General features: G+C 43.9%; 1 protein-coding gene across 2 annotated transcripts in view; it reads left to right on the forward strand.

Annotated features, from left to right (window-relative positions):
- Positions 1-11,266: 11,266 nt before the first annotated feature.
- Positions 11,267-24,175, forward strand: part of gas2l3 (growth arrest-specific 2 like 3) — a 56,222-nt gene continuing 43,313 nt past the window's right edge. The window contains exon 1 of one of the 2 annotated variants that reach the window (XM_084330763.1): positions 11,267-11,368. The gene's annotated coding sequence lies outside the window, so the exon portion shown is untranslated. The remainder of the gene's footprint in view (positions 11,369-24,175) is intronic. The other variant, XM_084330764.1, reaches the window with a different exon arrangement.

Raw genomic sequence — 24,175 nt, forward strand, 5'->3', positions numbered from 1 at the left:
GTAGGTAGAGTGCATCATAGATATATATAGAACACTAGATAGCTTGCCCGCGCTGCCGGCCAATGGAGAGCGACGTCACTGAACCGCCGCCATCTTGCTCCAGTTAGCCTTGAGTGAGAGTGAGTGAGCTGCACAGACAAAAATACTCATAACTCGCTGAAATATTGACGGATTTACAAACGGTTTGGTTTATTACAAGCATTATTAACGTGGCTATGATTCAAGCGGTTTGTAAAAAAAAAAAACATCTTTAAAAAAAAAATGTTTTATAAGTATGCAGTATCATAACTACATCGTTGATGTTTATAGCAAACCAACCCGTTTGTAAATCCGTCAATATTTCAGCGAGTTATGAGTATTTTTGTCTGTGCAGCTCACTCACTCTCACTCAAGGCTAACTGGAGCAAGATGGCGGCGGTTCAGTGACGCTGGTGACTCCGCCTTAAGCTATCTAGTGTTCTATAGATATCTATGGAGTGCATGCCTTGTGCGTGTGTCTGTGTGTGTGTGTGTGTGTGTGTCTGTGTCTGTGTGTGTGTGTCTGTGTGTCTGTGTGTGAGTGAGTGTGAGTGTGAGAGAGAGAAAGAGAGAGAGAGAGAGAGAGAGAGAGAGAGAGAGAGAGAGAGAGAGAGAGAGCCTGACTATGATAAATAAAGGCTTATGAAGCCACTTAGAAGCCTTATTTTCTTTCTGACCACCTAAAGGGAAATATTAACTTGAAGACGTCCATCAAAAATATGCATCTTTTGATTAATGTCATTATTAATGTCCATGAATTCCATGTTTAAGGATGACCTAGGACGTTTCCCGCCCTCCCGCGTACAGATTATGTGACCCCGCCCATCCGCGTAATTTCTTTCCGTAGCCGCATTTCTGGCAAGACGCTCTCTGATTGGCCGACGCCTGTTTCTACACTGGTTAAGTTTAGGCACTCTTTCGAAGTTGGTTACGGTTAGAGTTTGTCTTAGAGCATGGCGATAGAACGGCAGGTAGTTTGCAGGCTGTTTGACGCGGAAATGGGGAAAGACACAACTCGTCACGCGATTGGGCAAACACGTCAGTGGCCAATCAGAGAGCGTCAGTCTATATTTCTATATGAATTGAAAATGGGGGACCCTGATGGAAACAAGACAAACGTCTTTCTCAGGTCTGCATCCCCTTAACAATTGTATGTATTGAGCCGTACTGTATTGTACCCATTCTGCAATCCACTGACACATGCCTCCTCTATTTGAACGACCACATCAAACAAGAGGTGGACGCTGGCAAATACTGCGGCATGGTCATGCTGGACCTACAAAAGGCCTTCGACACTGTCAATCACTCCATTCTAATGGACAAGCTAAAAGCAATTGGTTTTGATAGCCTATCAGTGAGCTGGATGCAATCCTACCTGGAGGGGAGAGAACAGATGGTAGAGGTAAACGGTACTCTATCCCCCCCCCTCACAGTGAGCTGTGGTGTTCCACAAGGAAGCATACTAGGACCGCTACTCTTCCTAATTTATGCAAATGACATGTCGTCAGCCTGTGACTGCAACTTGTTCCTGTTTGCGGACGACTCAGCCCTGCTGGTCTCTGACAAGAACAAATTGCAGGTTGAAAAAACCCTCAGCACGGAACTAGGCAAAATCTGCATATGGCTCGCTGATAACAAACTATCATTACACATGGGCAAAACAGAGTCCATTCTCTTCGGTTCAAATAACAAACTCAGCAAGACCGACGGCTTCTCAGTTACAGTGGGTGACAATATTGTCACAAGGAAAGACGAAATTACCTATCTGGGTTCCATCCTAGAGGCAAATCTTTCCTGTGACAAAATGGCATCCAATGTAATAAAAAAAGTCAACCAACGAACTAGATTCTTGTACCGGATCTCCTCTCTGGTAAACAAGAATACCCTGAGGACTCTGGCAGGAGCACTCATTCAAGGGTACTATGACTATGCGTGCACCTCATGGTACCAAAGCACCTCAAAGGCGCTTAAAACAAAATTACAAACATCACAAAACAAACTGGTCAGACTACTACTTGACCTGAACCCCAGAACCCACCTCACCCCTGCCCACTTTGCCAACCTAGGATGGCTTAGAGTAGACGACAGAGTACAGCAACTTGCAATGGGCCTGGTCTACAAGATACACTATACGACCGGGGTGCCCATGTACATGTCAAAATACTTCCCAAAGGTCAGTGAATACCACAACCACTACACCAGAGGAAGCTCAACAAATCATGTTAAACCCAGATTCGGCTCAAACAAGGGACTAAACACGTTTCGCAATTATGCCACAACAATGTGGAACGCCCTACCCAAAGCTGTAAAGGAATGTGAATCCCTGCCCACATTCAAAACCGCCCTTAAAGAGCACCTACGGGAGGCTGCAATTCGAAACTGGCCACCGTAAATGCCCAAAACCCCCACCACCTCCTAATAGACAGTCTCCTCCCCACCGCATGTATATATTCCCTCCCCGCCGTATGTATATTCCCCTCCCACCCACCCACCCCCTCCTAATGTACAGTCCCCTCCCCATCATATGTATATACTCTGTCAGGATCTAGGGGTAACAGTACTGTATATTTGAATACCGCCTATGTCACAAATGTATCAGTACTAAATACCTATATGTCCCTATGCCATAAATGTCATGTATGTTATGTATGTCATAAATGTCTATATGAATTGAAAATGGGGGACCCTGATGGAAACAAGACAAACGTCTTTCTCAGGTCTGCATCCCCTTAACAATTGTATGTATTGAGCCGTACTGTATTGTACCCATTCTGCAATCTGTTAAATAAAGTTTTCATTCATTCATTCATTCATTCATTCATTCATTCAAATAAAGTTTTCATTCATTCATTCATTCAGTCAGTGGCCAATCAGAGAGCGTCTGCCAGAAATGCAGCTACGGGAAAAAATAACGCCGCCCAACGGAATTTCCAGATAAAGCACGCAATAGTATGGCACAGATATATATATATATATATATATATATATATATATATATATATAATATATATATATATATATATATATATATATAGTATATATATATATATATATATATATATATATATATATATATATATAGTTATATTTGGAATAAAAAATAGTTAAATTGAGGAGTTAATATTGCTGTTAGTCAACAAACAAAGCGACCTCCTTTTACCGGTGCACAGTGAATCACTTGAAAAATGTATCCACTGTGCCCCCCATGCACTATGTGCAATCATGTGACATTTTTTCATTCATGGCCATTAGCAGCAGAGAGGACACATGCTCATAAAACGTCATTAAATATCCCTCAAATTACCAACATGTGCTTGGTTTCTTATTCCTGGATGATCTATACTAAATCACAAAAACAAAAGAAACCCGAAATGTTACATTTGATGGTACAAAACGGGGATTACCTTTCAAGTCTTCACAAAAGTGTGTTGCCTGGAAATTAAGCACATTTTCAGATATGGATTAACCAGAGGCACACACTGATGACATCATCAAGGCATTCCTGTGTACAAGTTTCTATAAATAGCCACTGATTCACCCTTGATCCACTGTGCCCCGGTCTCCCACAACGAAATTTTAAATGCTGCCCTAGGTGCTAACAGTCACACAGTCCTAGATAATAACAACACAGTCCTAAAATACAGTATTAAAATAATAAAGACAAGAGTGAGACATAATAGACATAAACAGGGGGGGTATAAAAAGAAAATTGCACTATTCCCTTGGTGTTGTGTGTGTGTGCATGTGTGCGTGTGTGTGTGTGTGTGTGTGTGGGGGGGGGGGGGGGGGGGGGGGGTGCAGGGGAGATTGTTTGCTTTAAATTTTAGTTGAGTTTAGTGCACTTATGGCCCTGGGATAAAAACTGAACTTGAGTCTGTTAGTCCGGGTGGGCATGACGCTGAAACGCCTGCCAGAGCGCAGCCGTATGGGGTGTTTGTTGCCAGGGTGCGGTGTGGGTCCTTTAGTATTTTGACTGCCTTCTTAAGACAGCGGGAGTTGTATAGTTCTTCCAGTGAGGGGAGAGGGCATCCGATGATTTTCTGGGCCGAGTTGACGACCCTCTGGAGCGCCTTCCTCTCTGCGGCTGTGCAGCTGAGGAACCACACGTTGATGCAGTAGGTGAGGATACTTTCCACGGAGCAGCGGTAAAAGGACACAAGCAGGTCTTGTCTGAGGTGGTATTTCCTGAGTATTCTCAGGAAGTAGAGTCTCTGTTGTGCCTTCTACCGAGTTGTTCCCTTCCTGCTGACCTGTCGTACAGAACCTTCCTGCTGACCTGTCGTACAGAACCTTCCTGCTGACCTGTCGTACAGAACCTTCCTGCTGACCTGTTGTACAGAACCTTCCTGCTGACCTGTCGTACAGAACTTGTAAGTCGCTTTGGATAGAGGCGTCAGCTAAATGACTAAATGTAAATGTAGAAAATACTTATTTAAATCTATATGAAGAGCCTTCATATTATCTTCCTCACGTGTCAACAGATTGATCCATAACAGAGGGGGAGAGGAGGGGGCTGGAGAAACAGACCAAACCTTTTCCTAATATTAGACCATATTTTCAAAGACAAGTGTTACAATGGGATCATTCTTACCACAATGTGATACCAGAGGCGTAGTGTTATGATGTGGCATGGTGACGCAACAGGACCCCGGAGCGGACGAGACAAGGCGGACAGCGAGTCAAGGGTTTTTTATTTAACATAAAACGAAAAATAGGGCTAGGGCTTAACAGGTTAAACATTACGTTGGGGATGGACTTATAAGGATTTGTTACATGCAAAAGTAGATTGTCTGCATACAAAGACGCTGTTTTTCACACCTCGTCTATGAATTCCCTCATAACTCTCTAGGGAACGCAGAACAATGGCCAAAGGCTCAATAGCAAGAACAAGAAAAAGTGGGGAAAGGGGGCAACCCTGCCTAGTCCCTTGGTGTAGCGGGAAACAGGGAGATGTAAGGGAGTTGGTCATCACTGAGGTGAGAGGGGACCCATACAACAACTTGACCCAAGCTATACAATTCTCATCTAGACCAAACTTCTGAAGAAAAGCTAAAAGAATGTCCCATTCGACTCGATCATAGGTCTCTTCAGCACACAGAGAAACAAGAACCTCTGTCTGCTGAGCTGGAGTACAAAATATCATGAAGTCAACGAAGGTTAGAGAACTAAAAGCTGCTCAACAACAACCAATCATGTGGCAAGCATCTTAACCCTTTCACTACCACACTACAGAATGTTAACCCTTTCACTACCACGGTGGTTAACGATAGGTTATGTATATAACCTAGTTATATGAGTACTGGCTGAGCGTCCCGCTCTTAAAGCCTATCGAGATACCCCTTATCTCCTGTACCTATTGTACTCCATCACGGAAAAAACGTGTACACCCACACCTGACCGGGTCCCGCCTCTATGGAGGCACAGCCTATAAGACCGTAACCATGGTCACCAACACACCCTTCCTCGCCAAAATCCCGTTCCAGTAAAAGATCCCTCAAAAGGGAACTCAGGGCCGCTTAAGAGCGGGACGCTCAGCCAGTACTCATATAACTAGGTTATATACATAACCTATCGTTATATATTCGTACTTGGCTTATCGCGTCCCGCTCTTAAAGCCTATAGAGATATGGGTTAGAGCGGACGCGAGGCCCGACAGATGTACCCCCTGAGGACCCGTTAAGCCCACATCAAGGGGTTCGGGGAGCCCTGTCACCCCATCCTTCCTAATGAAGGGGGGGCGCAGTCAACTCCACCTGAGTGCGAGCAAGAGGGAACTAGAACCCCTTGAACACACAGCACAGGCGGAACCAAGTGTGACCTAACACACTGTGGCCCATACCCACACACTCCTGCTACCCTACCAAAGGACGGGAAGCAGGAAAGGCCACAGACCCCAGAACCGCCTGGGAGACAGAACCCCCGGTCATGTCCATGAGGTAAAACCTTACAAAGGGGCCCGGGGAGGACCATGAAGCTGCAGCACAGATGTCCTCCACCGAGGCCCCACCAGGAGAGCGGCAGAGGCAGCCACCCCACGAGTGGAGTGCGCCCTGATGCCCCCAGGGGGATCCTGCCCAGCCAATGTGTAGCAGAGGGCAATGCCCTCGCAAAACCAATGGGACAGGCGCTGTTTCGACAGTGCCTTACCGGCACGAGAACCACCGTAACAGACAAAAAGCTGATCGGTAACCCTGAGGTCCTGAGTACGGTTGAGGTAAATTCCCAAAGCGCGGACCGGACATGACAGGTGAAGGCCCGCATCTAACTCACTAGCGTGAGGAGGAGGACGAAACGCCTGAACCACAATATCCCGGGAGCGGAAGGAACTCCGGATATTCTTAGGCATGAAAGCAGGATTAGGTCGCAGAGTGGCACCGCAATCGGCCCGAAAAGACAGGCACTCTGGACGTACCGAGAGTGCACAGAGCTCACCCACGCGTTTAGCGGAAGTGACAGCCAGCAGGAACGCGGTCTTGAAAGACAGCCGTTCCAACGGCGCCTGCTTGAGCGGCTCAAACGGGGCCAAGGACAACCGACCGAGGACCAATTGAAGATCCCAAGTCGGAGCCAAGGAGCGTTGCACCGGCTTAACGCGTCGAGCGCCAAGCAGGAAACGCTTCACAAGAGGGTGGCTGAACAAGACAGTCCCCACAATTCCCTCATGATAGGAGGATATAGCCGCCGCATATACACTCACCGTCGAAGCCGACAGTCTACCAAGAAGAGACTGGAGATAACTCAGGACAGCATCCAGGGGGCAGGAGACTGGGTCCCAGCCCCCCGCCTTACACCACTCTTGGAACGCATGCCATCTGCCCGCGTAAAGCGCGACAGTGGAGGGAGCATGTGCACTCCGGATGGTATCAACCACCGAAGGGTCCATCCTCTCCAGACTCACCCTCCCACCAGCCACACCAACAGCCGTTGGCCCAACATCGGATACTGGAACAGTGACCCGTCGTGCTGTGAGAGGGCCGTCGCCGACCAAGGAATGACCCAAGGAGGAGCGACCAGAAGCTGGATCAAGACCGGGAACCACACTGACGTGCCCCGGTCCGGCGCGACCAGGATCACCGTCCTGCGCTCCCTCCGTATCCGCTCCAACAGCTGACTCAACAGCTGTACAGGAGGAAAGGCGTACAGAAGACCGGGCGGCCATGGAAAGGTCGAGAAGGCATCCACCCCCAAGTGGGGATGATCTGCTCGACTGAGCGAGAACCACAAGGGGCACTTGTGAGAGCGTCGGCACGCAAACAGATCTACCTAGGCCTCCCCGAACCGATCCCAGATCTGTCTGACTATGTTGGGGCGGAGTTCCCACTTGTCGTAATGAGGACCGCCCCGAGACATCATATCCGCGCCCATATTCTCTGTACCAGGAATGTGGAGCGCCCTCAGACTGCGCAGCCTGCGGGATGCCCATAGCCAAAGTTCGACCGCCGCCCGGAGCAGGCGGATGGAACGAGTCCCACCCTGCCTGTTGATATACGCCGCTGCCGCCATACTGTCTGTCCTGACCAAAACGTGTTCGCCTACCACCAGGTGGTCGAACCGTTTGAGGACCAGGAGGACCACCTTCAATTCCAACACATTGATATGCGGGGTAGCTGGGCCAGCATGAACCCCCGTCCAGCTGCCCCCCACTGCGTGGGTCCGACACGTCCCTCCCCAACCCGTGAGAGAGGCGTCGGTGAAGACCGTGATGTGTGAGCGCCTGCTGCCCATGGGGACCTTAATGGTGAGGATACCCAGCCTCCTCCAGTGGGCGAGATCTCCCCATATCGACAAAGGAACCGTCAGCCGTTTCCCTTTGTCCCTCACCGGATCTATTCTCATAGAGAGAAACCACCTCTGTATCCTCCTCATGAAGAGGAGGCCAAGAGGAACCACCGTGTGAGCAGATGCCATCATGCCGAGCAGACGCATCACTTGCAGCGCCGTGACCGTCCCTCCCAGACGGAAACCCCCGAGCGCGTGACGGATAGACACCTGGCGCTGCTCCGAGAGGGTTGCAATCATGGGCCTTGACCTCAACGTCAAGCCCAAGTACTCCACCTGTTGACTGGGAAGAGGGGTACTCTTCTTCCAATTCACAGCAAAACCCAGGCTGGTGAGGAATTCCACCACCAGCCTGGTATGAGACCTGGCAACCTCCTCCGAACGACTGAGGAGTAGAATGTCGTCGAGATAGAATAGAACTCGTATCCCCCGACGACGTAAAGGCTCCAGCGCAGTCGCCACGCACTTGGTGAATGTGCGGGGAGCCAGAGAATAACCGAACGGCATCCTCTGGTACTCGTACGCTACGCCCTGAAACAGGAACCGTAGGAACTTCCTGTGAGGAGGGTAAATGGGGATGTGAAAATATGCATCCTTCAGGTCTATGGAGGTGAACCAGTCTCCCCTTCTGACAGCAAGCAGAAGGAGTTTGACGGTCAACATTCTGAACGGTCTCGCTACAATCAACCGATTGAACGGGGACAGATCCAGTATAGGTCTGACCCCCCCTGTTTTCTTGGGTGCATTCAACAGAAGAGGCCTCGAGTCCCCCTGCTGACCACTGTAGCTAGTGGCAGCTGTAACACCAGGCTCATCCAACACACAACGTGTGGTGCAGGAACCACGCGACAGAACATTCTCACGGACAGACCCAGGCTCAGCCATCAACTGGGTGTCAGCCCCTGTCCCCATGAGAAGTGAAGAATGGGGCCGCATGCGCTTCAAGGAAGGTTCGCGGCCCGCAGCCAAAGGAGAACGATCAGAGCCCCACTTCCATGGGTAACAGAGAGAGGATTGAATGGGGAGCGGGCTGCTCGCGGCAAAGTGACGACGGCTTGTTTTACCAAACTCGAATTCACCCAAAATGGCCGATCCCTCGGCCGCCAAGGCTGTCGGCCTTGTGGGACCCTGTTGACTCTCCACCCAGGGCACCACTGGCGGGGGAAACATGGCCGCCTGTCGAGGATCTCGCCACAGTCGTTGACGAGACCGTGCTCCCACCTCTGGCTGCACAGCGTGAGGCGGTGTAGGACCCAGATCAACAACCGCCTGCGCCTCCACAGAATGCCCAAAAAGACTATCTGTGGAAAAAGGAGTCGTGAGGAGAGAAAACCTATCCTCTTCCCCAAGAGGAGATTGCTCCAACCAAACATGCCTAACAACCAACGTTGATAGCATCCTAATCTTCCCCACAGTTATTATATTATTAACATTATTATGTCATTAAACAAATAGATAGACACATAGAAAATCCTTGGTATCTCTGATTATGATTGAAAAAGACTCACAAACAGCAGTACAATATCCATGTTCCACAGTGTCAGCTGGCAGCTGGCCCAGCAGCTGGAAGGCTGCCCGTTTCCTCAAGTACAACAACAAAAAGGAATGGCTGGAGGCGGCCATGGTTTCACCCTACAATGGGGAGGGTGTGGCTGAAACTAAGCAAGAAAATTGCCTGCCCTCTTGTACTACTATTAAATGAGTAAATTAAAAAAACGACTAACCTTTGTACTGTCTTTTACTATTATGCACTTTCAAGTTTCAAGTTCAAGTTTTGTTTTATTTGTCACATATAAGGTACATTACAGTGAAATGCTTGGTTCTGTATGAGCCTCCTGAGATTGTGCTTCATACAGTAAAAGAGTAAAAAGAATAAAGACCAAAAACTATACAAAATATAGAATATACCAAACGAAAGTACACGCAAAAATGCAAAACTGCAAAAGAAGTATGCACTTTTCTACTTTAATTAAGTATTCTACCTTGCCTATAATACTACCTATTATGTCTATACTACTATGGTAAATGGTGCATTTTTATATAGCGCTTTTATCCAAAGCACATTTACAATTTGTTCCTCACATTTTACCCATTCACTCACACATTCACGGCAGAGGAAACCAAGGTGCCAACCTGCTCATAGGGAGCAGTTAGGGGTTAAGTGTCTTGCTCAAGGACACTTCGACATTCTGCCCGGGAGGAGCGGGAATCAAACCGGGAACCTCCAGATTACCAGACGACTGCTCCACCTCCTGAGCCACTGTCACCCCCTATGCACTCAAGACTGTAGCATTGATTGATTGATTGATTGATTGAAAACTTTATTAACAGATTGCAGAATGGGTACAGTACAGTACAGCTCAATACATACAATTGTTAAGGGGATGCAGACCAGAGAAAGACTTTCGTCTTGTTTACATCAGGGTCCCCCATTTTCAATTCATCATAACATATATGACACACAGATAGACAGTACTGCTACATCTATAAATTTATGACATACCAGATTTGCAAATACAGTACTGTTTGTGATACAAAAAGAGTCCAGAAAAGAGAGTATATACTCTCAAGTCCAACACGGTTTGAACAATGTTACTGAACTTTAGAGTTGCGCCCTTCCTGCTGACCTGTTCAGAACTGTACAGAACCTTCCTGCTGACCTGTTCAGAACTGTACAGAACCTTCCTGCTGACCTGTTCAGAACTGTACAGAACTTGTAAGTCGCTTTTGATAAAAGTGTTCAACTAAATGACTAAATGTAAATGTAAACAGTGAGGATAGGCTACTTTGGCTGCAAAGAGGCTTATCCTCATAATCTTTGTAGACCTATCATAGCCCACTAGGTTATTTGACCTATTGGCCTTGTGACTCAAGCTGTAGCCTAACAACTATTTACTAAACTATTTTGACCTCATTATATGATGCTGGAAAAAATATATAGGCTACTAATAATGACATGAGACAAATTCCAAGTTATGAAAGTGGATCAGGGCTGATGTTATCCATATAGCCTATTTGATTATTATAAGATAAGATATTCCTTTATTGATCCCCTTGGGGAAGTTCGAGTGTCATAGCAGCATGGGGGAGGGGGGAGGGGGGTACAGGTAGTATGGGCAGGTAATAGTGGGAAGACATAAATATAGGCAATCAAATTAAATCTGAATATAAAAATATGAGGAAAAATAAACCTTTAATTAAATGATTGGATTAATCTAACCATTCAGTGACAAAACCATATGAAAGCCATTACATTTGAATGAATGGAATTGGACTAAAGGTAATAAGAGATGACACTTCTCAGGTGCATCTAGCCCCGCCCACATGCTGTTCCCGCGGGGCCTGACCACGCCCTTCGCCACGCCCCCTGATGGGGTCTCATTAAGAGGAGCGCTGTGATTGGCTGTTTCGAACAGCGCCTCCACCACATCACGTCACGGAGCGCAGTGCTGTTTGAAAACTCTTGGAGAAGGAACTGAAGGAACTCCCAAACATAGATATCTATGCTCCCAAACGCCAAAGTCTCGCATTTCCCCGACAAGAGAGACATCCAAGCAGCGTGGTGGTGGTGGTGAGTTTTAACACTTTTATTCTGCGTTTACGTTTGGACTTTGTTGCGTAACGAGTTTCTTCAGAACAATTCCGCACAGTTTCCCCACTTTCCCCATCTACTCAAACCACGAGGAAGCGCAGGAGAAGCGATCGCATTTTTTTTTTTTTTGCAGATGAATTACTGAGCGATAACTCTCCTCGTTTGATAATTTAACGTTTTACTTGATAACAATGTTATCAGTTCCTCCAGACTGACGTGGAGGAACAGCTACGTTAGAACGGTGTGTTCCACCTCCTGTCATCGTTTGGATATGAGAAATAAACTGTCAAACTTTTATAACATGGTCACAACACGGGTCAATCATCATCGATGGCGAGTATGTGATTGAACTGAATTGATAATATGCATTCCTACACTGGAGCATTACATAATGGTATGAGTTCTCCCGTCTAGAGAATCCTGGTTTGATTTGTCAAGTCATTGATTGAAAACTTTAATGAACAGATTGCAGAATGGGTACAAATTAATACAGTACGGCTCAATACACACACTTGTTAAGGGGATGCAGACCAGAGAAAGACTTTAGTCTTGTTTACATCACGGTCCCCCATTTTCAACTCCTAATGGATCACGGATGCATATGAAAAGTAAGCGGCTATGTTGATGATGACCAATGTTGTTGAAATGATGGGGAAATTATTCCAAACTGGTTGATGACTAAACGAGGTCGTCAATATGTTGTGCAGCGCTGTTTAAAAATAAGTAAAGGTAATGAATCAATTTGCTCTTGGTTTCCTGCTGGGAAGGAGGAGTGCAGGCCGAGCAGGTGTTTCCTGCAGTGTGTGTCGGTGCTACAACACAGGAAGCCTTGGATTCAAACTCGTTATAGGCAAAACTTCTGTCCTTTTTAGAACTTATTTTTACATTTAGTCGTTTTGGCTGAACACTTTTATCCAAAGCGACTTACAAGTTCTGTACCGACAGGTCAGCAGGAAGGGTACATCTCTTTCAGCTGAGTAACAATGATCATCAAACTGTGTTGAAACTTGATCTGTGAGAACCAACATCTAATTGAATGCTATGGAGTCGCTCTTGGAGTCTCTTGTTGCTGCAAAACTATTTCTCCACTTTGTCCTATACAATTTTGTATTTCCCTTGATTTAATTTTGTTTTCAAGATAAGTATTAAATGGCTCTACATTACAACAGCCATCACTGATACAGAGTGTCTGGTCAGTAACACGGGTCTCCCAGTCCCTCCACTCTGCAGTAAACAGCCATCACTGATATAGAGTGTCTGGTCAGTAACATGGGTCTCCCAGTCCCTCCACTCTGCAGTAAACAGACATCACTGATATAGAGTGTCTGGTCAGTAACATGGGTCTCCCAGTCCCTCCACTCTGCAGTAAACAGCCATCACTGATATAGAGTGTCTGGTCAGTAACATGGGTCTCCTAGTCCCTCCACTCTGCAGTAAACAGCCATCACTGATATAGAGTGTCTGGTCAGTAACACGGGTCTCCCAGTCCCTCCACTCTGCAGTAAACAGAAAATGCATGTTCTGGTATCCTGTTCCCACTTTATCCAATCAGGAGAGAGAGAGAGCCCTAGATCATTTAACTTATTTCAAGACATATTGCCAAGCCAGATTTTCTTACTGCACTGTTTCAAGGACAGATTTGCTTAAAAAAAATCTTATTTTTGTCAGACCATTTTTTAGTGTGGAGTTCTCCCTCCTGATAAGTGGGAACGGGATACCAGAACATGTATTTTCTGTTTATTGCGGAGGGACTGGGAGACTCAAGTTACTCGACCAGACACTGGAGTGTTTGTGTTTTTAAAGCCATCAGTGGTGAATAATCCCAGCATGTAGATGCTTCATACAGGCTACAGTAAAGTTAAACGCTGCCTGGTTCTATTTACACAACAACACCTATAATCTATTTACACAACTCCTTCCAAAATGGCTAGCTCAAAGGTGGCTTGACTCTTCCGGTGATCAGTTACCATGACAACATGTCCCTAGCGACCACCAAACAAAGCGACCACCGCTGCCCAGGTCTGGATTGTAGTCGACCGTGGAGAACGGATGCACGAGTGTAGAGGTACAGAACGTGACCGCCATCTGCTTGATCTCTGGCACCAGGCCTCGGGTGGGGGGGGGGGGGGCGCAGCTGATTGAGAACATGTCATGACACCCCCCCCCCCCTTCCCTACACGATCGGCGAGAGACATCAGCAGCTTAATGGGTTAAACCTCCGTGTGTGTGCCCATATGGGCTGCCCTGCCTCATGTGGACACAATGGAGATCATTAATGAAATCTTGGATTACCCCTCATTTATTTAGGATGGAGTTTACAGAAATAGGACCAGTGGGGGGGGGGGGGGGATAAGCCCCAGGAGGGGGGGGGGTGGCACAGACGGGATTTAGCCCGAGCTGTAGGTGGGAGAGTGTAGTGAGCTGTAGGTGGAGAGCTTAGTAAGCCCTAGTAGTGAGCTGTAGGTGGGAGAGCGTAGTAGGGCTGTCTTAAATACTTCGAAGCTTTGTTCGATGGCACAAGCTTCGAACATAAAAAAAAATCGAAGTTTAAAGAGTATCAATAGTTAAGATGGATGTTTTACCTAGAATCAACTTCATTAGCTCAATGTTACCGTTACCCCCCCCTGATGGTTACTGGTAAACAAACTTCCATGAATAAAAAGATTCACAGCACAGAGAAACAAAGCCGATGGAGGTATGGCATTTCCAGACTTTTACTAGAGCCATATGAAATCCGTTTTATTTTTTTCCAAATTCCATTTTATTTTTTTCCAAATTCCGTTTTTTCCGTTTTAATATTTCAGAATTCTGTATTTTGCTTTGTACGCTCATTTTACCATCAGAAATAGTGTCTAATAAGTGGGAATGAATAAATGTCCACAATTTAATAAGATATAACAGTCCATTTAATAGGGCTGTCTTAAATACTTCGAAGCTTCATTCATTTATTTCATTCGAATATGAAAATAAAATTCGATTATTAAATAAAAATAAAAAGGTATATATATTTTTGCAAAATCAACTCTGCCTCTCTTTGTTAACTACAACAAGCAATGCCGTTTGTTATTTAAGATGAGGTCGGACTCGGCACTGACAGATTTGTGTTCATTGTGCTGCTTTTATGAAGCCTCAAATGACGGCTTACAATATTTCATGAAAGCAAAGTGTTTTGTTTGTCTAAGATTTAAAAAGGTTTAAACTTTACAGCACTGACAAAGTTGAACAAAGTGCTGTACAAGTCCCACAACATAAAAAAAAAAAACTTTTTTTAATTAATTTTTTTTTTAGTTGATTCCATTTTTATTGCTCAATTCCGCGATTCCGTCCGCGATTCCGTGATCGCGGATTCCATATGGCTCTACTTTTACCACTATTTTAAAGCGTACTCTTTAAGACCACTGACAACCTGGTTTGATTCCCAAGCATCTGTATCCTGGAGAAACTTAGAAGAAAATATAGTAGCACCACATAGACTGCAGGACATAGTATACATAGTATACATTAAGCAATGCAAATTGAAATTTGGCCCCCCTATTACACATGTGATCCGGATATGGCGTGAAACACAAAAAAAATATTCTAACTAACATAAATGGCATAGTCATACTCTCCTATTCAATAACAATGCACTCCTTATTGGAAAACGACTAAAGATACCCCAAATGGGAAAAGCAGGGCATACACACATTGGGAGATGTTTTCAACAAACGGGGTTTTTGTAGCTATCAAGACATGCATAAAAAATTTAACCTCACCGTAGCTATCAAGACATGCATAAAAAATTTAACCTCACCAGTTCCACATATTATTTTTACGCACAGTTATTGGATTGTTTGAAGGCTCATGGAGTCCCATTAAGGATACCAATTGAGCACTACAGATATCACATTCTTCTATGAAAGAGAGACATCGAGAGGCTTCGTATCTGATTTTTATCATCACTTACTAACGTCCTCGTATGGAATCCTCCCCCTAGACTCAGTCTGGAGGAGGGATATACCAGACTTGGAAATAGATTTTGATTGGCAAGAAGTCTGGGCAAACGTTCGAATTGTGTCACGTAACCCGGACCATCAACAAATTAATCTTAATTATATTCATAGGACATACCTGACTCCTATAAGATTGAACAGAATGGGACTTAAACAAGACTCCAGATGTTCCTTATGTACAAATGGGGATGAGGGTACATTTATGCACATGTATTGGGATTGCCCACCGGTTAAGATATTCTGGAAAGAAGTGTCCCAGCAATTATCAGAATTCTTATTTCTGAACATACTTGTACACCCCTCTGTATTGCTGTTGAATGATGTTTTTCAGTTTGCAGCCCCTATACAGCTAAAGAGACTAGTTTTATCTGGTCTCACAGCGGCTAAAAAGCTGATAGCATCACGATGGTTTCAACCGGAAAAAATGTGCCGGAAGGTATGGGTTCTTACCTATCTCTATGTGATTTATCTAGAAATGTCTACAGCAAGAATTTTAGGTGTCAGTGAAACCAACATTGCAATCTGGTTAGAAGTGGTGGAGAGAATAAAAGCTAGCATACGAATTGTAGTGCCTGGTTAGAAACGAATGAAAATGGATGAATTATCCAAGTGGGGGTCCGGGGGGGGGGTGAGCGAGCGAGAGCATATGTATGTAGGGTATTAGATAGCAAGTATTATGTATATATCTCGTATACTACATTTATAATGATTCAAATGGTGATTTCATTGGATGTTTACTGTTAATGCTTGTGTCTAATTTGATATGTTTAAAAAACAATACAAAAAAAAAAAAAAAAATCGAAGTTTAAAAGAATTATTATTTTTTTTGGCTCTCAAATCTTGCGCCTCCATTCCAATGAAACGAAAGTAAGCGGCGCCTCGACTCCACCTCTCTACAACAAGCATGTGGAGATTAGGGATGCACCGAATGGGAAATTCTTGGCCGAAACCGATACCGAAAATAGAAAACAGTTGGCCGAAAACCGAAAGCCGAAAGGCCGAAAATGATTCATAGAATAGAAAAATTCTAATGTTGTGGAACATTATGATTATGGAAAAATATATGATTATGACTTAACTTAAATAATAAATAATCACTATTATGGGTCCATAAAACATTTATTCAGCACTTCTGAATGCATACAGTACATTAATTCCATCTTTTCTCTGGCTGCCGCAGCGGACATCTGTGCTCTACTGAGCGCACCTTTCTAGTCCCCCGATGAATGTGTTCTCTTGACTTTGGCACAGTAGACGCGCGACAGACAGACGGCGTCAATATGAGAAACACAATCCCCCCCCTCTCTCGCTCTGAATAATATGCATATTAGATCACTCAGTGATTAACCGCGACGGGCATATAGTAAATAAGGATATAAAAGCATGTTAAAGACTCATTTATTGGACGCGTTGCGCGCAGAGTTTACATAGAAACAGCGCGACTCCCGACAGCGCGACATCATCACAACAACACGAGTTAGGTTACAGGTTGTTTCTGTTTCGTGATATATTTTCGGTGAAAAAACTCTTTCGGCCGAAAGGCAATTTTTTGCCATTTTCGGCCGAAAACTTTCGGTGGCCGAAATTTCGGTGCATCCCTAGTGGAGATTATGTGTTGAAAACAAGGACATGTGCAGCAGACATGTCGACGAAGAAGTCATCAGAGACGCGTGGTTACACTTTAAAATATGCAAAGACAATGCCCAAAAAGCCGAGTGCCAGATATGCCAGAAGAAATTGGCATATCACAACTCTACAACAACTTTGTCAAATCACCGAAAACTTGTATCGTTGTACACGACGGCAACGCCACACAAAACATTAATAAGGCTATGCCTATGCTGCTATGACTAATGTGTTACCAAGTTGGCTAATTTAATTGTAATCATCTGCTTTTGTAGGTGCATTGGCTGATATAATTATAAATGATAAATTAAATATAATATAATTGTTTGCTTGATAGACGAAGGTTGCAACATAATTATATGTAATGTCATGTCGTTGGCTGTGAGAGCAGCCCCACTGCACCCAGGCAGCGCAGCCGAGTGAAACCTTGTTGGCTGTGTCACAGTCACGAAAGGGGCTACTTAATTAATTAATCCTATCCACTTTATTTATAGAGCACATTTAAAAACAACAAAGTTTACCAAGTGCTGTACAAGTCCCACAACATAAGATAAAAATAAAACGTTATTTTTTTTCTCTTTTTTCGAAGCTTCGAATTAAAATCTAAGCTCGCCCCCGAAGCTTCGATTGCCAAAAAAAGCTTTGAAGGTCAGCCCTAGAGCGTAGTAAGCCCTAGTAGTGAGCTGTAGGTCGGAGAGCGTAGTTTAAGTTACGTTTATTTGGATCCCCATTAGCCACAGCAGCTTCGATTTTTAACTAATTTATGTTGTGGGACTTGTACAGCACCTTGTTCAACTTTGTCAGTGCTGTAAAGTTTAAACCTTTTAAAATCTTAGACAAACGAAACACTTTGCTTTCATGAAGTATTGTAAGCCGTCATTTGAGGCTTTATAAAAGCAGCACAATGAACACAAATCTGTCGGTGCCGAGTCCGACCTCATCTTAAATAACAAACAGCATTGCTTGTTGTAATTGACAAACAGAGGCAGGGTTGATTTAGCAAACATTTTATTTTCATACATGCCCATCGAAACGAAGCTTCGAAGTATTTAAGACAGCCCTACATACATTACCTACATTACCTATGTTCATATCAACCAATTATACAATCTTCTAATAATATATCCATACCAGACGCATACCTTTTCATCTACTATCCCTATCTCTACATATATCCCTATAAACAGAGTTATATTCATTAAAGAGTTGATTTAATAAAAATAAATACTAATTTAATCACTTTATTCAAATTGAGGATTTCGTTTGAGGATATTTATTAAAAACGAAGGTTCGAACCCCCGTTCGAAATATCCGGACAAAGTTCGAAGCCCAAAAACAGGCTTCGGGGACGGACGGCTCTAGTAGTAAGCCCTACTAAGGATAGACGGTACGGTACGGTTCAGTATTATTGTTCTCTGCTGGTTTGGCTTGTAGACTATGCACCCCCCCTGGCCCCCTCTATTAGATTCTAATGTATTGTCGTCATACAGCTCAAGTACAGTAAAACGTAAAGAAGTTAAATAAAATAGTAATAAGTGAAACTGGGTATAAGATAGGTAGTTACTACTGAGTTATATGGTGCTAATCGGATGTGCAGAGTTGTAGTACAGTGATATTCTTGGGGTTGAGATAATTCTACTCTGGCTGTTGGACTTGACAAATAACCCCCCCCCCCCCCCCCCCCAGATCAAGTCATCCCATGATCATACAAAGGAGATTAGATTTCAGTTTCTACAGAGCGGACTATATTCCACCCCTCGTCTCCTGAATACACGTTATAACGTGACCCGAGTTGAATTAAGACAGAGTGTTCATTCACCAGATCCTCCTTCTGTGTTAATTACTTTCATTATGTTTAGCAGTTTATGGTCTGTATGAGGCAGGTGCTGTGCCACTTTAAGCCCTCGTTTGGTGGGATTATTGAAAACCTCTTTGCTGTCTCTGATAACGGGTGCATTAAATAATATCTCGTTAGGGAACAGGCAAACAGGCAGCTAGTGTTTGAGTATCCTCTTACTACTGATGAGCTAGGTTAGTGTTTGAGTAGGTTAGTGTTTGAGCTGCTACGGTTATATGAAGTTTTCTTTCCTTCCTCCGCTATCCCTGGATTATCAAGCAAGCATGTTTAGCTGATTTGTTTAGGCTAAACATGGCGACCCCTCCCTCCTCCCCTTGGCCTGACCTTCGGGGGCTGCATGGTCCCTGGCCTGAAAGGCTTATCTGAATTGACCCTTATAATGCTGTTTACATTACGGTAAGACCTTAGGATGCAGGTTAGGTGGTGGTATGATTTCCTAAATTCAAAATATAGGCTACTTGAGGATTTGATTAGAATAAAATACTAGGGATGGTCAAAACTCACAATTACTTAAGCATTACATCACGCGCAGGAGTGGTTTGTGAACAATAAACCATGCCTAGGGGTGGTTGTTAGGCCCGAGGCGCAGCCGAGGGTCGTTAGACCCCCCTAGGCATGGTTTATTGTTCACAAATCACGACTGCAAGTGGTGTAAAGCTTTTATACAACTGCCACATTCATCCAACCTTATTGCTATACAATAAACACACATTAATCGAAGATTTATTGAAAACCATCCGCCAGAAAAAGTAGTTCCCACAACTACAAAAAAGACAATTTGCCTCCATGTGGAAGCAGCTCGGAAGTGCATCCAACCAACTAACGCATCCAACTGTGTATTATTGGAATGATTGAGAGAAGTTGCCTCATGTGGAAGCAGCTCGGAAGTGCATCCAACCAACTAACACATCCAACTGTGTATTATTGGAATGATTGATTGAACATTTTATTACCAGATGCAGAATGGGTACAATACAGTACGGCTCAATACACACAATTGTTAAGGGGATGCAGACCTACTTTCTATAGAACTTCATTCTTAGATGCTTCTATAGAAAGTAGGTAAAACAAATTAAAAAATTTTCTTTGCCCTATAGGAAAAAAAAGTTTTCTTCGCCCTATTTTTTTATTTATTTTTTTAAACCTACTGTAGAGGGCCTAAACTTAACCAGTTGGAAACCAAGCGTACAGTAATAAAATTAGCAATCAATCAACTCAATAGGCCATGCTCACTTAGAACAGCGCAGCACCCAGCTCTCTCTCAGTCTGACTATCCCCCGCGTTGCAGACAGGAGTGTGTGTGGGGGTGTGTGGCGGTGGGTGGAGACTAGAGCCAGCGCTGACAGTCGAAAGGAAAAAGAAATTGATTTTTTTTTGCAAATTAATCAATCAATCCGCGATTTTTCTTTTGTTACACAATGATTCAAGACCCATCAATTACATCATCCAACATTGTTTAAAGCACTAAGACATTCGCTGTGACAGAATCGCTTGATATTTAGTCGTTTAGTCGCTATCAACATATCCATTTGTAAAACCATTATTATTGTCCACCATCTTGTGATCCGGCGGATTGATGTGATGTGATTCGGTTGTGGGTGGGTCCTGGGCCAGCAAGCGTGGACTGTTCGCAATACATACGTGTAAATGGACTGTTTCAGCCAATCAGAATCGAGAAATTTGCATGCCGTTGTATAATATTAAATAGTCACTGGGAACTATTTGAACCCCTCACATATAACGCTAGCGGACATTACGCATTCACTCTGAACGTTACATCACTGATTCTTTATGGGTGAACTTAGTGAAACAACATGGCAAACGTACAACACGTTGCTACAATGTAACATCTCTAGTCTTTCTTTTCTGTTCTCCCAGCTGTTAACAAAATTAAATCTGAATGCTAGCTAGCTACCTGTACCCAGCATGCCGTTCAGTTGTGTAACAGTTAATAGAGTCCCCTCTCAATACACTACACAGTATTAACCCATCTCCCGCCAATGACGTGTTACCACGTCATTCCTCGCCATGCGTAATCTGCCAATGATGTCTTACAGCGTCTTTGAGATCAATATTTCAAATTTCTGTCATGGTATTCACATTTCACCCACGGAGTCTTGACTGGTGCTGTAGATCTCCGCTCAACTCTCCAACGCTTCAATACCGCCACCTGGTGGCCGATCGGCAAGTTGCCAAAACCGGAAGTGCTTAGTCTGTCCGCTATTCCGTCCGGCCACTCGCTGTCGCTCGCGGGCCTCTATCCAGACACCGTGCATATCGATCCGTTGCCATAACTCAATAAACAACATGATTGGACGTATATTAGTATTATACAAACCGGAACTGGATCACCTAGATCATAGGTGTCAAACTCACGGCCCGCGGGCCAAATCCGGCCCGCCACGTCATTTGATGTGGCCCCCCAAGAGCTCAGGTAAAAAAAAAATATAATTTTTTTTTTTTTTTTTTTACATTAATATTGGGTTAAAAAATACCAGTGTTAAAATAATTGTGGGTTAATGCGTTAATAAAGCTTTAACTTTGACAGCCTTAGTTATTACACATTCTTACACATACATGTATGTTGAACATCTGAGGTAACAAAGGAAAAAAGCCAAAAGCACTTACTCCTCAGACATTCTTTGACAATTTTACAGCCCAAAATACAAAAACGATCCAGGCGGAATAGGTAACAAAGGGTTGAAGAAATATTGTCTGAACTGTCAGATGCAAACTGGCTGTGTGACATAACCGAGCATCTCGCTCAATTGAATAAGAAGCTGTAGGGACGCAAACAAGTCCCACCCAAAACTTGACCAATATAGTTGTGAACTGAGACAACCCTTATTTTGTTATTTTTGAGTACAGTTACAGTTGTGTGTTCATGCAGACACATAATAGCAATTTCATTACGAATTGAAAATGGGGGACCCTGATGTAAACAAGTCGAAAGTCTTTCTCTGGTCTGCATCCCCTTAACAATTGTGTGTATTGAGCTGTACTGTACTGTACCCATTCTGCAATCTGTTAATTAAAGTTAATTAAACTATCTTCCATTAGTTGGATGTATGGCCTCTGCAAGGTTGTGTGCAGCCATTTGTTTTTGTAACATCTGCTACATCTGTCCCACGTGTTCTTTGCAGCTCACAGTTGTTAGTTTTGCCCCTCTTGACTGTGACAAAAAGGTTTTGAACAAACTTAATGTCATAGCTTGTATTTGATGATATTCTTCTTTGTTATTTACTTGAATGGTTTGATCATTGATTGGTGGAGTAATATGGGGTTCTGATAAACTAAAATTATTTGTTAAAATAACATAAGCTAACATATATTTTTACATTTATGCAAATGAATATGCAATATGTATAACTAGAATAAGTAATAAATACAGAAACACCATGTTTAACAATATGTAAATGTGTAGCTACATTTATTTTACATTACATTAACATTTATACGGTCTTTGGCCCTTTGAGGGCAACCATAATGCTGATGTGGCCCTCTGTGAAAATGAGTTTGACACCCCTGACCTAGATCAACATCCCATAATGGCTATCTTTTTGCTCCAGTATCATCCCCCATCGCTACGAGGAAGCTGCCGTGAGTTTCAGCGTTTTTGATTATTATTAACCAATAACCATACAAACTGCTCTGATCTATATATCACCCATACTACATGAATCATTTAACGTCGGTCATTGCATTATAAACGCCCCCCCCCCCCCTCCGGTCACCAGCAGATGACCAGTCATGACGTTTAGGATCATGTACATTTTTTAATATAACGTTGATCGGTATTGTAACTGAGGGGTACAATTCCCTGACTGTATTGATAAGTATGGTATCATTAAACCACTACCGCTTTATGTACTTTAATTACTGGCCATACAGTACATGATATATAAATATGATGAACACTTCCCACAATGAACCGGTTCCACACCAAGGTGTAATCAAGTATTTATTGCAGCAAAAGGTACATAATATACTTCTCTATTATACTTTGGATGCGCTTATAAGGCAAAGGAATGTGCGTAGGCAAATCAATAATGAATGTCCATTCTCTGGTTACGCAGGAGGTAATTATACAACCTGAATCTTAGGGAATTATATCTATGGTACACTAGTAATATATAGCGGGAGATACTGGAAGGGTCCCCCCGGTTGTAAGCCAGCAGGGGTAGAGGATCTGTCGGTAGTAGAGAGTCTGGTCAACGATGACTAAGGAGACTCCAAGTACAGGAGACGGTGCAATAGCCTCTTGATCCACAGACGAATACAGCTGTTCTCCGTAGACTGTAGCTCCACAGTGAAGAAAGCTAGCCGGCCTCAGGCTCTCTGAGGCGCAGACTCGACTGGTCTCCTCACAGGGTAAATCCCACACGTGTAGGCGTCGGCGATTCTCCGCTCCATAAATCACAGGACCAAAGCAAATATAATCCAGCCGCAAAGGGCTATGTAGTCGTCGGGTAGATTAATCCAGTGTACATGTCCACACGGTTCTCGTCTAGGTCTCCTCGGGTGAAAGCGCCATGAAAGCAGCCCAGCCTGGATAAGCACTCTAGCTGGTACGAGGAAGCGTTGGTGATGCTGGTCACTGTAGAACTTTAGCCGCACGATACACTATACACAAATAGACTATTACTGACTTAATAGAAATATGTCGCACTCGACGGTATAGCGCCAAACTCTGACAATTCAGTTATTAATTCGCACGCGGTCTCAATGCTCTATTTTGGGGCCAAACAGGCCATACTTCACCGCACGGAGTATCGTGGGTGAGGCTTCAACTTATTGGGTAACTCTTGACTTCTGACTAAGTGCTGCTGTATTCACCTGCGCCATATTTATATGCACGGCGAACAAACTAGTGCCAACCTCATTTCTGTCTCGTAGCCCTGGGCAAGGCCGGGCATGTCCAGACATGTCTTGACGGTGACTTTGAACCTGACTCCGGAGGCATGGCTCTGGCGCCTGTGGACCGCTGTCCAATAGGAGAATGAAATATTATGGTCTGGGCTAAAGGGATATTCCGTGTATATGTACAAGGAATATACAAGGGATATCAAACGATATACAAATACTATGCAATATATATCAATCAATAAATATATATATTCGGTTTAATCTGATCCTTTGTAACAGGTATCAAACTGCATTTGATCATCTAATATATGCATTTATGGCTATATCTCACGTTCTATGAAATACAGCAGAAAACGATAAAAACATATTTATACTCTGGACGGTATTTTAGTATGAATGTGTGAATGAAAAAGTAAAACGTTCCTACATCCTGAACGATAGATA

This window comes from Notolepis coatsorum, assembly GCF_963971535.1.
Source record: "Notolepis coatsorum genome assembly, chromosome: 15".
Taxonomy (NCBI): domain Eukaryota; kingdom Metazoa; phylum Chordata; class Actinopteri; order Aulopiformes; family Paralepididae; genus Notolepis; species Notolepis coatsorum.